This window comes from Malaclemys terrapin, chromosome 5, assembly GCF_027887155.1.
Source record: "Malaclemys terrapin pileata isolate rMalTer1 chromosome 5, rMalTer1.hap1, whole genome shotgun sequence".
Classification (NCBI taxonomy): Eukaryota; Metazoa; Chordata; order Testudines; family Emydidae; genus Malaclemys; species Malaclemys terrapin.
In genome coordinates, this window is record NC_071509.1 from 2,357,782 (window position 1) to 2,369,824 (window position 12,043).

Here is a 12,043-nt window from a genome sequence, read left to right on the forward strand (position 1 = left end):
TAGGGGGAAAAAATGTCACACAGGTATTTGGATATACCCTGAAGTTTGTTAGATTGAATTGCAAAAACTTTGTAGTAAGGGGGAGTCAGCGGAACTGCTGAATACAACATTCAATATTCTGGAATCCATGATGCAGCTCTTCTGTTTGACATTTTTTAATCAGTATTTCTAAGCTGATTTTATATTTGAAATGTACTTTTAAGCCTTCATAAATTCATCATTCCAGATTACTGCATATTTAACTCACTGAAACAAAGACATTATTTTAAATTAGTCAGAGGTTTAGTGTGTTCACAACAGTGTTCATTGCTTTTAGAAACGGGGAACACTCATTTACTGTGTGATCTCCAGAACATGAGACATGTTTATGAAATTTCACCAACTTTAAATACATTTTCAAAGGCGTTAGGCCTAGCAAAGGATTTTATATCTTAATAGTGACTGATTTTGCTGGGGGCTTAAAACTAGTTCATCAAATAGTCAGGCGTAAAGAAAGCTGGACAAATGAGTTTCCCTAGCTGGCAGGAAAGGGGTGTTGTCCCTTGAAGGGCTCCCTTCAACAGGGGGGTGAAGGGAGAAATGGATGGACAGGAAGACTCTGGAAACAAGTGTTTTGTACTATAGTAATTAAAATGTGTATTTTAGATAAGGGTGGTGTAGCGGGTGGTCACCCCCACTCCTGCCCTGAAGGGCTTAAAACAGCCCTGGGAGAGAGCTGTAGTGGTGTGTGTGGGGGGGGGAAGCTAGGCTGATTGTGGGGAGCAGCTGCAGCCACACCCCAATCAGGCCACAGCTGGCCCTATAAGAGGGCTGAGGGCCAGAGACTGAAGGACACACACTCTCTAGCCTCATTGAGAGAAAGGACCTGGCTGCCTGGGAGCTGAGGAGGGGACCTAGGGTGGCACAGGGCTGGGGAAGGGCAGAGGGAGCTGGGGAGCTCCAGCCTAGCAAAGCCCCAGGCTGCAGGCCGAGTTAAGGGCCCACAAAGGGTACTGGGGCTGCAGGGGGGCAGCCCAGAGGCAGCTGGTCCAACCCCCCTTGCCGATGATGAGGGGTTAACAGACGGCCGTTACCCCAGGGAGCGGGGGCTGGATGGTGACTGGCAGTAGCCACTGAGGCAAGAGGAGGATAGAGGGTTGGGGGCTCCCCTGGGTGGGGAGACCCAGAGACTGCAGGGTACTGCAGAGGGCAGAACCTGGAGAGAAGGGGCACCGGGGCCAGGGATGGACATGGGGGGGCCAGTGGCAGGCAGACATCAGCCGGCAGAGGGCGCTCCGGAGCTGGAAAAGAGCTAATTCCTTGGATAACCAGCAGGAGACGCTGCAGCGGTGAGTCATCACTCCGCCACACGTGGTCTTTGGAAGGATTTATTTAAAAAACGAAAGGTCCGAAGATCCAAGCACTACAGTCATGCACAACTGTTTTTGTCAGTAAATTCAGAAACGGACAGTATATACCTCGGGTGTTTGGCAAATGCCTGTTAAATGGCTTCATTACCCCTTGACAGGTTTCAGAGTAGCAGCCGTGTTAGTCTGTATCTGCAAAAAGAAGAACAGGAGTACTTGTGGCACCTTAGAGACTAACAAATTTATTAGAGCATAAGCTTTCGTGGACTACAGCCCACTTCTTTGGATGCATCCACATTCTTAGGCTGTAGTCCACGAAAGCTTATGCTCTAATAAATTTGTTAGTCTCTAAGGTGCCACAATTACCCCTTGAATGGCTCTTTCACAGTTTCAGTGTTGTGCTAACAGGGCTGGCAGGCTGGAGGCTTTTTCACTTTTAAGTTACTAGATCCCCTCTGGAGGAGGGCTCACCACACTGCAGCAGCCAGCTGTGGGAGCGGCCAGGAAGGTCAGAACAGGGATAGGAAGAGGCGGGGGGGGGGGGGGGGGGGGGGAGAGGGGTGTTTGGACACTAAGACCCAGTGGTGCCCCCAATTTTTTGTTGCCCTTTGCAGCCCCGTATGCTGCGTGTGCCTAAGGACAGCCCTGGTCACAGAGCAATTCTTGTTGGTAGAAATAATGAGAGAAATAAACTGCCTTTGCTCTACCAAGAGACCCACAATATATATTCTTAGCCGGCAGTTTCTACGACTCCAAAGAGAGATTCTGCAGTGTCAAAAGCTAATTTGCTTCTAGCCGTAATACTTCCATGTTTAATCCCTGGGACGAGGCCACATCAAGCAGATAAATCAGACCATGAGCGAGGCAGGATGCCAGCACCTGAGCTCACTTAGAACTGTGTAAATCAGGAGTCGCTCCCGTTCCACACAGGCCTGATGCTGGCTATGCCTCTTCCCCTGGTCCCTTTGGGATCTCTGCTCTCTGCAGGACAGAAGACCTAAGAGTGTGTCTTGGATTGACCCAGGACGCCCCGTAGGCACCTCAGCCTGTGAGATGCCCTGCCGGAGTCGGTCTTTGGAATCGTTACTAATTCTACAAATTGATATTTGAGCTTCCCTAGCACCTTTCATCAGAGGACCTCAAAGCTTCACTCCTCCGCTGACAAGTGCTGAAGAAAAAACAGACAGGGCTAGGGCATGCATGGCAAGGGATGCGATAGGTTAGCCAGCTATGCAGCACACAATTAAGTAGATGTTCTATATAATTAAGCAGGTGTGGAGCTGAATATAACAATTTCACCCTTTGATAATAACGGTAACAACTGTATCTGCCTGCTGCCCCCTTCTGGGATGTAATTCTCAGGTAGGACTCTCATCTGGGCATGATCAAAGTGGTGAAATAGCCCCTTTTTGCGTACAGATTGGTGGTGATAATAGCTTTATTTATAGTGGCTAATTAGTTTCTGGTCTATGCCAGCCGTTTGCACTCTGCTAATGATGATTTTGTCTCTATATCGGTGTGTTGGGGAGGGCTCTTGTGTTGAACACTCAGCATACCGAGCTCAGGGAGGGTGGCAGAGGACACTGCCCTGTTAGGACAGAATAGGGATGTCGGGCAGGGCCTGGCACCAGTAGAAGTGGTTGGAGACGCTGGGCCCGGTTCAGATCTCAGTTACCCAAATGCAAATCCAGGGGGACTGATGGAGGTCCCCGGGACTGGTACAGCTCAGCCACGCTGCTGCTGCAAATCTGGAGCTGCTCCACTGATCCCAGTGAGGTGACTGGGATGTACACGGGTGTCTCAGGGTCAAACCTGACCCTTCATGTCCCTCCATTTTGCAGAGCAGACCTAGTTGGGTTCAGCTCCCTGGTTAGATCTCTGTTCTCCATTGCCCATTCTACTAGTTTCCCTTCTGCCACTGGTTATTAAAATGTATTTACCTGCTCCACCAGCATGAAACGGGATTTTCCTTGAGCAGTTGACCAAGCCGCTTACATATGGCTGAGGGTCTAGTGCCACCCAGTGGTCTGCGGTGCTATTGCACACTGCTGTATCTGCTGCCTACATTTTCTCCTCAGTGGAAACCAGAATAATAAATACCCAGTTCTTCTATAGCGCTTTTTCCTGAGAACAGGAGTCCTTGTGGCACCTGAGAGACTAACACATTTATTGGAGCAGAAGCTTTTGTGGACTACAGCCCACTTCATCAGTTGCATCCCATTCTATGCATCCGAAGAAGTGGGCTGTAGTCCACGAAAGCTTATGCTCAAATAAATGTTAGTCTCGAAGGTGCCACAAGTCCTCCTGTTCCTTTTGCGGATACAGACTAACACGGCGGCTGCTCTGAAGCTTTTCCTAAGCCGATCTCAAAGCACTTCATAAGAGTCAGTATCATCACTCCCATTTTACAGATGGGGAAACTGAGGCAGACAGGACAGTGACTTGCCCAAGGTCACCCAGCAAGTCAGTGACAGAGCCGGGAACAGAAGGTTCCTTGAGTTCTAACTTGTGTTTGTAGCTACCTGGAAGCCTGGGCTAGTCAAACCGTCAAGATTCTTGTCCCGACATCAAGACCCCGACTGCTGGAACTAACAGGGGAATCAAATAAAAAGGACATGCAGCAGCCCAGCCCACAGGCGTGATCAAAGCCGAATGCAGCTCCAGGCGCAGAGGTTCTGTGCTGCGATCTAAATTTAAGACGAGGCCCTCGGCTGAACTCAGCATTCAGATCTGACCCCGGCCCCAAGCCTTCTCCGCCATCGGTGGGTTTTAACGTAGGTCCAGCCCATCTTTATCGCTATGTCCAACAGGCAACTGAGCAGCCCTCTCATCAATGTGTCTGTTGAGTTTCCTGGGTGTGATGGAGCTAGCGTGCTAAAATCAGAAGTGGAGGCTCAGTGGTGCAAGTAGCAGAATGGGCTAGTGGCCTCAAATCCCACCCGGGACCCTAGGTACAGACTCAGGACAGCGAGACATTCCTCTTGTTCACAGGTCACTCTGGTATTTTTAGCACTCTAGCCAAATCAGACCTAGTGGGGTAGGTCTCCTTGAACTAGAATTGATACCTCCAGCTCCAGTGCAGACATACCATATGTGACTTAGGAGCCCAATGAATTTGACTCTCTAGGTCCTTCCCACAGCAAATCAGCATCACCTCTGACCTTTCCAGGTGGCTCACGTCACTGATTGCAGGGCAATTCCACCAGCAGAGAACTCAGTGACTTTCCTGTCACCACCTCTTTAGCCTCGGAGCTGGGCGGTGCTACCACCCCCATTGCACAGATTGGGACGGAGGCACCTCGCAAGGGCCACGTTGCAGATTGGCCCCTGGTCGGGCTTCTCAAAGTGCCTGAGTCCCACTGATTTCAGTGCCAGCGAGGCGCTTTGGAAAATCCCACTAGGTACCTAGCTGGATTTTTTTGGGAGCCTAAATACTTTTACAAATCTGGTCTAAGTGACTTAGATGGCTACGTACCATTTTCAAAAGTGATCTAGGCACCTCAGAGGCTAAGTCTCATTGGAAGTCAGTAGGGCTTGGAGTCTAAGTCACTTCTGAAACTGGGGGACAGCAAGTCACTTAGGCCTTGGACCCTGGAACGGAGCAACAGCTACATCCCTGTAAACATCTGGGCCTAGGTGACGTGCTCAATGTCACAAATGACATTTGCAGACGCGTAGGGAATTGAACCTGGGTCACCTCCTAAACTAGGGTCCCCAATCCCCAGCCATCCTGCTTTCGAATAACCCCCCGGCAATCCCTCCCAAGGCAGCTAAACTGCACACAATGCAGCACTAGAAAGTAAATAACAGCTGGTATTCAACACCCCACCCACCACTTCCCCTTCTCAACCTCACCCTTCCCACCCCCACAACTCCACTTCCTCCTGAGCGCCCGCAGGGCACCCGGGACGCCAGCCACAGCCAGTGCCCACTTCAAGCCTTTATAATCTGTACAGACAAATTCTTGCCAAACACTGTTTAAGAACATAAGAACGGCCGTACTGGGTCAGACCAAAAGTCCATCCAACCCAGTATCCTGTCTGCCGACAGTGGCCAATGCCAGGTGCCCCAGAGGGAATGGACAGAGCAGGGAATCAAGTGATCCAGCCCCTGTTGCCCATTCCCCGGTTCTGGCAAACAGGTGCCAGGGACACCATCCCTGTCCATCCTGGCTAATAGCCATTTGTTTCCCTTTACAGGGATGGTCATTCATTCTGACAGCCTGGGCCTTCACTCACCCCTCCCCGTCCCTTCCGGGGCCTCTTGCTCTTAAAAAAGCACTAGGGCCAGGTTGGGAAAACGGAGCTCCGCTATAGAAGGAACTGCCTCCTGTTGTACTCAAACAAGGAAGTAGCTGGAGGATGTGAGCCGTTCCGCTGGGTTTTCTTGGAAATCAGTTCTGAGGAATCGGAGGCGTTCCTTGGTACATGTTTACTAGAGATGTTCAAAAGTGGACTGTGTCTGACTGTTATATGGGGGCGGGGGAGAGAGATGGTGTTGGGGGTGTGGAGTGTGCAGTCCAGTGTTGCTGGGGACTGTAGTTCTTTAGCTAGAAGAAAAGCCACCTTCTCAGCCCAGAGCATCTTTGCAGCCCCGGGGAGCAGTACAGCATTGCCCTTCCTTCCTGTCCACATTGTTCCTCAGGACTATTGACTATAAGGCCAGACAGGACCATCAGTCATCTAGTCTGACCTCCTGCATGTTGCAGGCCACAGAACCTCACCCACCCGCTCCTGTAACAGAATCAGAACTTCTGGCTGAGTCACTGAAGTCCTCAAATCATGGTTTTAAGACTTCAAGTTACAGAGAATCTGTCAGCCTGGTCACGACCCTGCATAGCATGTCCTGCCAGCTAGAGGGTAGTCAGCTTCTAGTCAGACCCACCTTAGTTGTGTTTGTATTATTTTTCTTTGGCATCCTGCCATCTGTTTGTCTTCTGCAGTGTCCCACCCACACTGGGATACAGCGCTGTAGAGGTAACCTGTCTTCAGGAACCCAGAAGGGGTTGCACTGAATATTTCGAGTCAGGTGCTGTAAACCAACAGTATGCAGGAGAAGGGAAACTGACTTCAAATTAGGACAGTCAAAGCTCACTTCGCCTCTTCAGGCAAGTCTATCCAGGAGAAGGAAACCTCTGGTTTCAAGTCCAAGCTCATTTGCCTTGGAAGGCGAGCAGACTGATACCTGTTCCTACCAAACCTTTACATCCAAAACTCCTGGTTCGAAAAGTCTCACTTTTTGCTGTACCTATCAGGAAGAATTTCGAAACAGAACATTTCAAAATATTTTGCAGAGGAAACTACTCTTATTTCCAAGGAAAGTTCACCTGTCTCAGGAAGAGCGATTGAGTTCAATCTGGAGACTAAATTCAGTAATTGAAGTGAGAAACAAATGGATTTTCATCCTTCTGTGAAGTGCAAATCTCAGCGCAAACAGAACTCTGCACTCGCTTCCAAAGCCTCAGATACTCACTTTGTTCCATTAGCAGGAGAGACATTTACTTTCTCAAAGGATAATTTTATTGCCTCAAGCCAAGACCTTGTCCATCTGTTTTCTAGGGAAACCTTCTGCTTTTTTGCTGTGTCAGAGACAGGAGCTTTCCAACGGGACACAGCAAACGGCCCATGCCATTTGCCTGGCCTCTGGCACTCACATCAGAGAGCTCTCTTCAAAGGATTGTCAGAAGGTCCATTGACAAATATGGTGCCGAGATGCCGTCAAAACAGTAACTTATAGTTATCAAAGTGCTGCAGTTCCTTGGAGAAAAGGGGGCTTAAGGAAGCTTTAAGCTAAACAGACTCACAGAGCTCAATCACTACAAGGCAGGATTTCTAATCCTTTCATCCTTCTCATGGCTCTTCTCTGACCCCTCTCCAATTTATCCACCTTGTTCATGAATTGTGGGCACCAGAACTGGACACAGGATCCCAGCAGCAGGCGCACCAGGGCCAGATACAGAGGTAAGAGAACCTTTCTGCTCCTGCCCGAGATTCCCCTGTTTATGCAGCCCAGGATCACAGTCGCCCTTTGGCCTCAGCACGGGGATCTCGTGTTCCGCTGGTTATCCACCACAGCCCCCAAGTCTTTGTCAGAGTCGCTGCTTCCCAGGATACAGCCCCCCTCCTGTAAGGATGGCCTATGCTCTTTGTTCCTACCTGGGTACTTTTACATGTAGCCATATTACAACACACATTGTTCACTGGCACCAAACTTGTAATCTCGTCAAAACAAGATATCAAGTTAGCTGGGCAGGATCTGTTTTCCATAAGCCCATGCGGATTGGCGTTAATTATATTACCCTCTGCTACGGATTGCCCTTACCTCCGTAGCGCCCCCTTGTGACTGGGGGCGGCGCTGTAAGCAGTCATCCTCTCTGGTGCCCGCTGGGGACCTCTTCCTCAGCCTCGTGATGGCTTTTCCCAGGCTCTCTGGGTGTTCTGCAGCCTGGGCTTCTGGCCAAGTCAGGACAAACATAACCACTTCCTGGGCAGCAAAATAAAAAGTCCCAAACAGAGGAAAAGGTTTTTCTGCCTTAAAGGGCTTCTGTACAGCCCATCCTCTGGGCCCTGTTCCTCAGTCCCTTCCTAGGCTAGTCTTTATGGCTCTGGCTGGTGCCCCTGGGAAGCTGATGGCTAATTATGGCACTGGTGCAGCTGGCCCCAGAGATGTTAAGAGTAACAAGAAGGGTTTCTTCAGGTATGTTAGCAACAAGAAGAAAATCAAGGAAAGTGTAGGCCCCTTACTGAATGAGGGAGGCAACCTAGTGACCGAGGATGTGGAAAAAGCTAATGTACTCAGTGATTTTTTTGCCTCTGTCTTCACGCACAAGGTCAGCTCCCAGATTGCTGCACTGGGCAGTACAGCATGGGGAGAAGGTGACCAGCCCTCTGTGGAGAAAGAAGTGGTTCGGGACTATTTAGAAAAACTGGACGAGCACAAGTCCATGGGGCCGGATGCGCTGCATCCGAGGGTGCTAAAGGAGTTGGCGGGTGAGATTGCAGAGCCATTAGCCATTATTTTTGAAAACTCATGGCGATCGGGGGAAGTCCCAGATGACTGGAAAAAGGCTAATGTAGTGCCCATCTTTAAAAAAGGGAAGAAGGAGGATCCGGGGAACTACAGGCCAGTCAGCCTCACCTCAGTCCCTGGAAAAATCATGGAGCAGGTCCTCAAGGAATCAATTATGAAACATTTAGGGGAGAGGAAAGTGATCAGGAACAGTCAGCATGGATTCACGAAGGGGAAGTCGTGCCTGACTAACCTAATTGCCTTCTATGATGAGATAACTGGCTCTGTGGATGAGGGGAAAGCAGTGGATGTGTTATTCCTTGACTTTAGCAAAGCTTTTGATACTGTCTCCCACAGTATTCTTGCCACCAAGTTAAAGTATGGGCTGGATGAATGGACTGTAAGGTGGATAGAAAGCTGGCTAGATCGTCGGGCTCAACGGGTAGTGATCAATGGCTCCATGTCTAGTTGGCAGCCGGTTTCAAGCGGAGTGCCCCAAGGGTCGGTCCTGGGGCCGGTTTTGTTTAATATCTTTATTAATGATCTGGAGGATGGTGTGGACTGCACTCTCAGCAAGTTTGCAGATGACACTAAACTAGGAGGCGTGGTAGATACACTAGAGGGTAGGGATCGGATACAGAGGGACCTAGACAAATTAGAGGATTGGGCAGAAAAAAACCTGATGAGGTTCAACAAGGACAAGTGCAGAGTCCTGCACTTAGGATGGAAGAATCCCATGCACTGCTACAGACTAGGGACCGAATGGCTAGGTAGCAGTTCTGCTGAAAAGGACCTAGGGGTCACAGTGGACGAGAAGCTGGATATGAGTCAACAGTGTGCTCTTGTTGCCAAGAAGGCTAACGGCATTTTGGGCTGTATAAGTAGGGGCATTGCCAGCAGATCGAGGGACGTGATCGTTCCCCTTTATTCGACATTGGTGAGGCCTCATCTGGAATACTGTGTCCAGTTTTGGGCCCCACACTACAAGAAGGATGTGGAAAAATTGGAAAGAGTCCAGCGGAGGGCAACAAAAATGATTAGGGGTCTGGAGCACATGACTTATGAGGAGAGGCTGAGAGAACTGGAATTGTTTAGTCTCCAGAAGAGAAGAATGAGGGGGGATTTGATAGCAGCCTTCAACTACCTGAAGGGGGGTTCCAAAGAGGATGGAGCTCAGCTGTTCTCAGTGGTGGCAGATGACAGAACAAGGAGCAATGGTCTCAAGTTGCAGTGCGGGAGGTCCAGGTTGGATATCAGGAAAAACTATTTCACTAGGAGGGTGGTGAAACACTGGAATGCGTTACCTAGGGAGGTGGTGGAGTCTCCTTCCTTGGAGGTTTTTAAGGCCCGGCTTGACAAAGCCCTGGCTGGGATGATTTAGCTGGGAATTGGTCCTGCTTTGAGCAGGGGGTTGGACTAGATGACCTCTTGAGGTCCCTTCCAACTCTGATATTCTATGATTCTCCCTAAAGAGGCCAGTCGCCCAAGTTTAATTCTTTTATTAATCGTCGCACCTACTCCATTAGCTTGCCCAGTGGTCACTGTCAGACTGACAGGCCTGCAGCTGCCTGGCGCGTCCCATTTTTACCCCTTTTAAATACAGTAGATTCTGCTTATTTGCCCCTCCTCGGCCACCAGCACAACATTGCTAGTAGCTGGCAGTTGCCAATAAGCGGAAGGCAGGTTGGCGAGGCTCTAGCCAGGGCAGGAAGCACCAGGATGTGCTGTTCCTAGTGGCTGCCCTGCAAATCTGCCCACAGGCAGGGCAGAAGCGGGGAGAGGGGGCTGCAGCCCAGATGACAAGGCCTTCTGCAGGGAGTAGGGGGGCTGCACCGTACCTCTTCTTGTGCCCTACAATTTCTAGCTTCTGATGTATATGTAGCCCCCCTCCCTTCCACCCGGTTACCTTCTTTAATGCCAGGTGGCTTACAGGTTTTGATGGACAGGTCTGAGTTCTTCTGATTCCGCCACCCACTCAGCAGGGTGTATCTTTTTTTCTTTTCCCCTATGAATGTATTTGGTGGTGTCTCCACCCCCCTCACTCCTTCCTGGCAGGGTCACCAGGGCAGCTTGGGAGGAAAGTTCTAACCACAGGGTAACCCCCACTTACTTGCCAGACAAATATAACCTAACAGGGTAAAACACTTTTTAGGGTCACGGGTGCCCACGCTACTAATACCCATGACTTTCCCCAGTCATGGGTCCTGATGTAGCAAATGTAAGATCAGTGTCCCGTTGGTTCGTGTACTTTGTTGGGGCCCTTGATGACCTATGACCACGAGATCTTCTCTGCAGTGGTTTAGCAGTATGGCTGACTGGGTTCAGTACAGCCCAAAGGACTCACAAGTGGGAGGAGGTGGTAAATCCCTCCACAGACTTAATATGCAGCAGGTTATAAAATCCCCAAACTCTCACTCCCTGGCTTGAGGACACAGTTCAGGGGGTCCCCAAAACAAATTCCCTGACTAACTAAAAGATGGTGCACTCACAAACTCCATGAATGATCCTCACGTTCAGAGCTGACTCTGGACCCCTCGGTCACTGCAGGGGGCTGATCTCTGCTGGTCGGGATCCTCCTCAGGCAGGAGTCAGGCTGCGTCAGTCCCAGGATTTCCCCTCACCACAAAGGTGTGCCGGGCTAAAGGTGCAGATTACACAACTACACTAACATCCAAACTGTTGTCTCCAGGGCCACCAAGATCAGGTTTGGGCCCTGGTGAAAAATGTTTCGGGCCCCCCCATCATCAGACTGCACTGTCATACTGTCCAAGCCCAGAAGCGAATGTTCGTATAGAGTCGGAAATGCTCAGTTCACAGCACAAGTTCACAATCTGTTGTTCAGAATTGTGCGTGCATTGAACATGAAATATATATTTTGTTAAGAATTACATATTAAGAACAGAATATAATTATATTTTAATGTAATTAGTAGTTCTTTGGTTGGTTGATTAGAGTCTATATTGGCTGATAACTGACAGAATTTTGTATATCATTTATTTTCTTTGGTGAATTTGTTTTTGACATCCATTGTAAAAATTGAATCAACAAATACACCTCTACCCTGATATAACGCTGTCCTCAGGGAACCAAAAAAATCTTACCGCATTATAGGTGAAACCGCGTTATATCCAACTTATTTGATCTGCCAGAGTGCGCAGCCTCGTCCCCCCCTCCCCCGGCCCGGAGCGCTGCTTTACCGCGTTATATCCGAATTTGTGTTATATCGGGTTGCATTATATGGGGGTAGAGATGTAATGATACTACAGAGAAAGACAAACATATGCAACATAGTTGGGCCCCGGACCCCCTTCTGGACCGCCAGGCCCCAGTAACTTGTACCGGCTTCCCCCCACCCCCTCCCCCTCCCCCCCCCCCCCTTGTCGGCCCTGGCTGTCTCCTAGCCCAGCGTCCAGACACAGTGGGCAGCAGCCCTGGACTAGCAGCCAGAGCAGAGCTGACCCTGTGGGGACTGGTCTCCCCTAGGGAGCTGGAGGGCAAACTCAGCCTGGCTGGGGAAATTTTCCAGCAAAACTCTACAAACTGGGAGTCATCAGTGGGGAAGGAAAAGCCCAGCTGAGGGATCTGCTGTCAGGTCCCTAGCGGCCAGTTCTCAGGGGGATCCCTGCTTCCTGGCCTGGGACTCCCCAGCCCCCCGCAACCAGTCCTGCCCTTGCCCTGGCTGGCTCCAG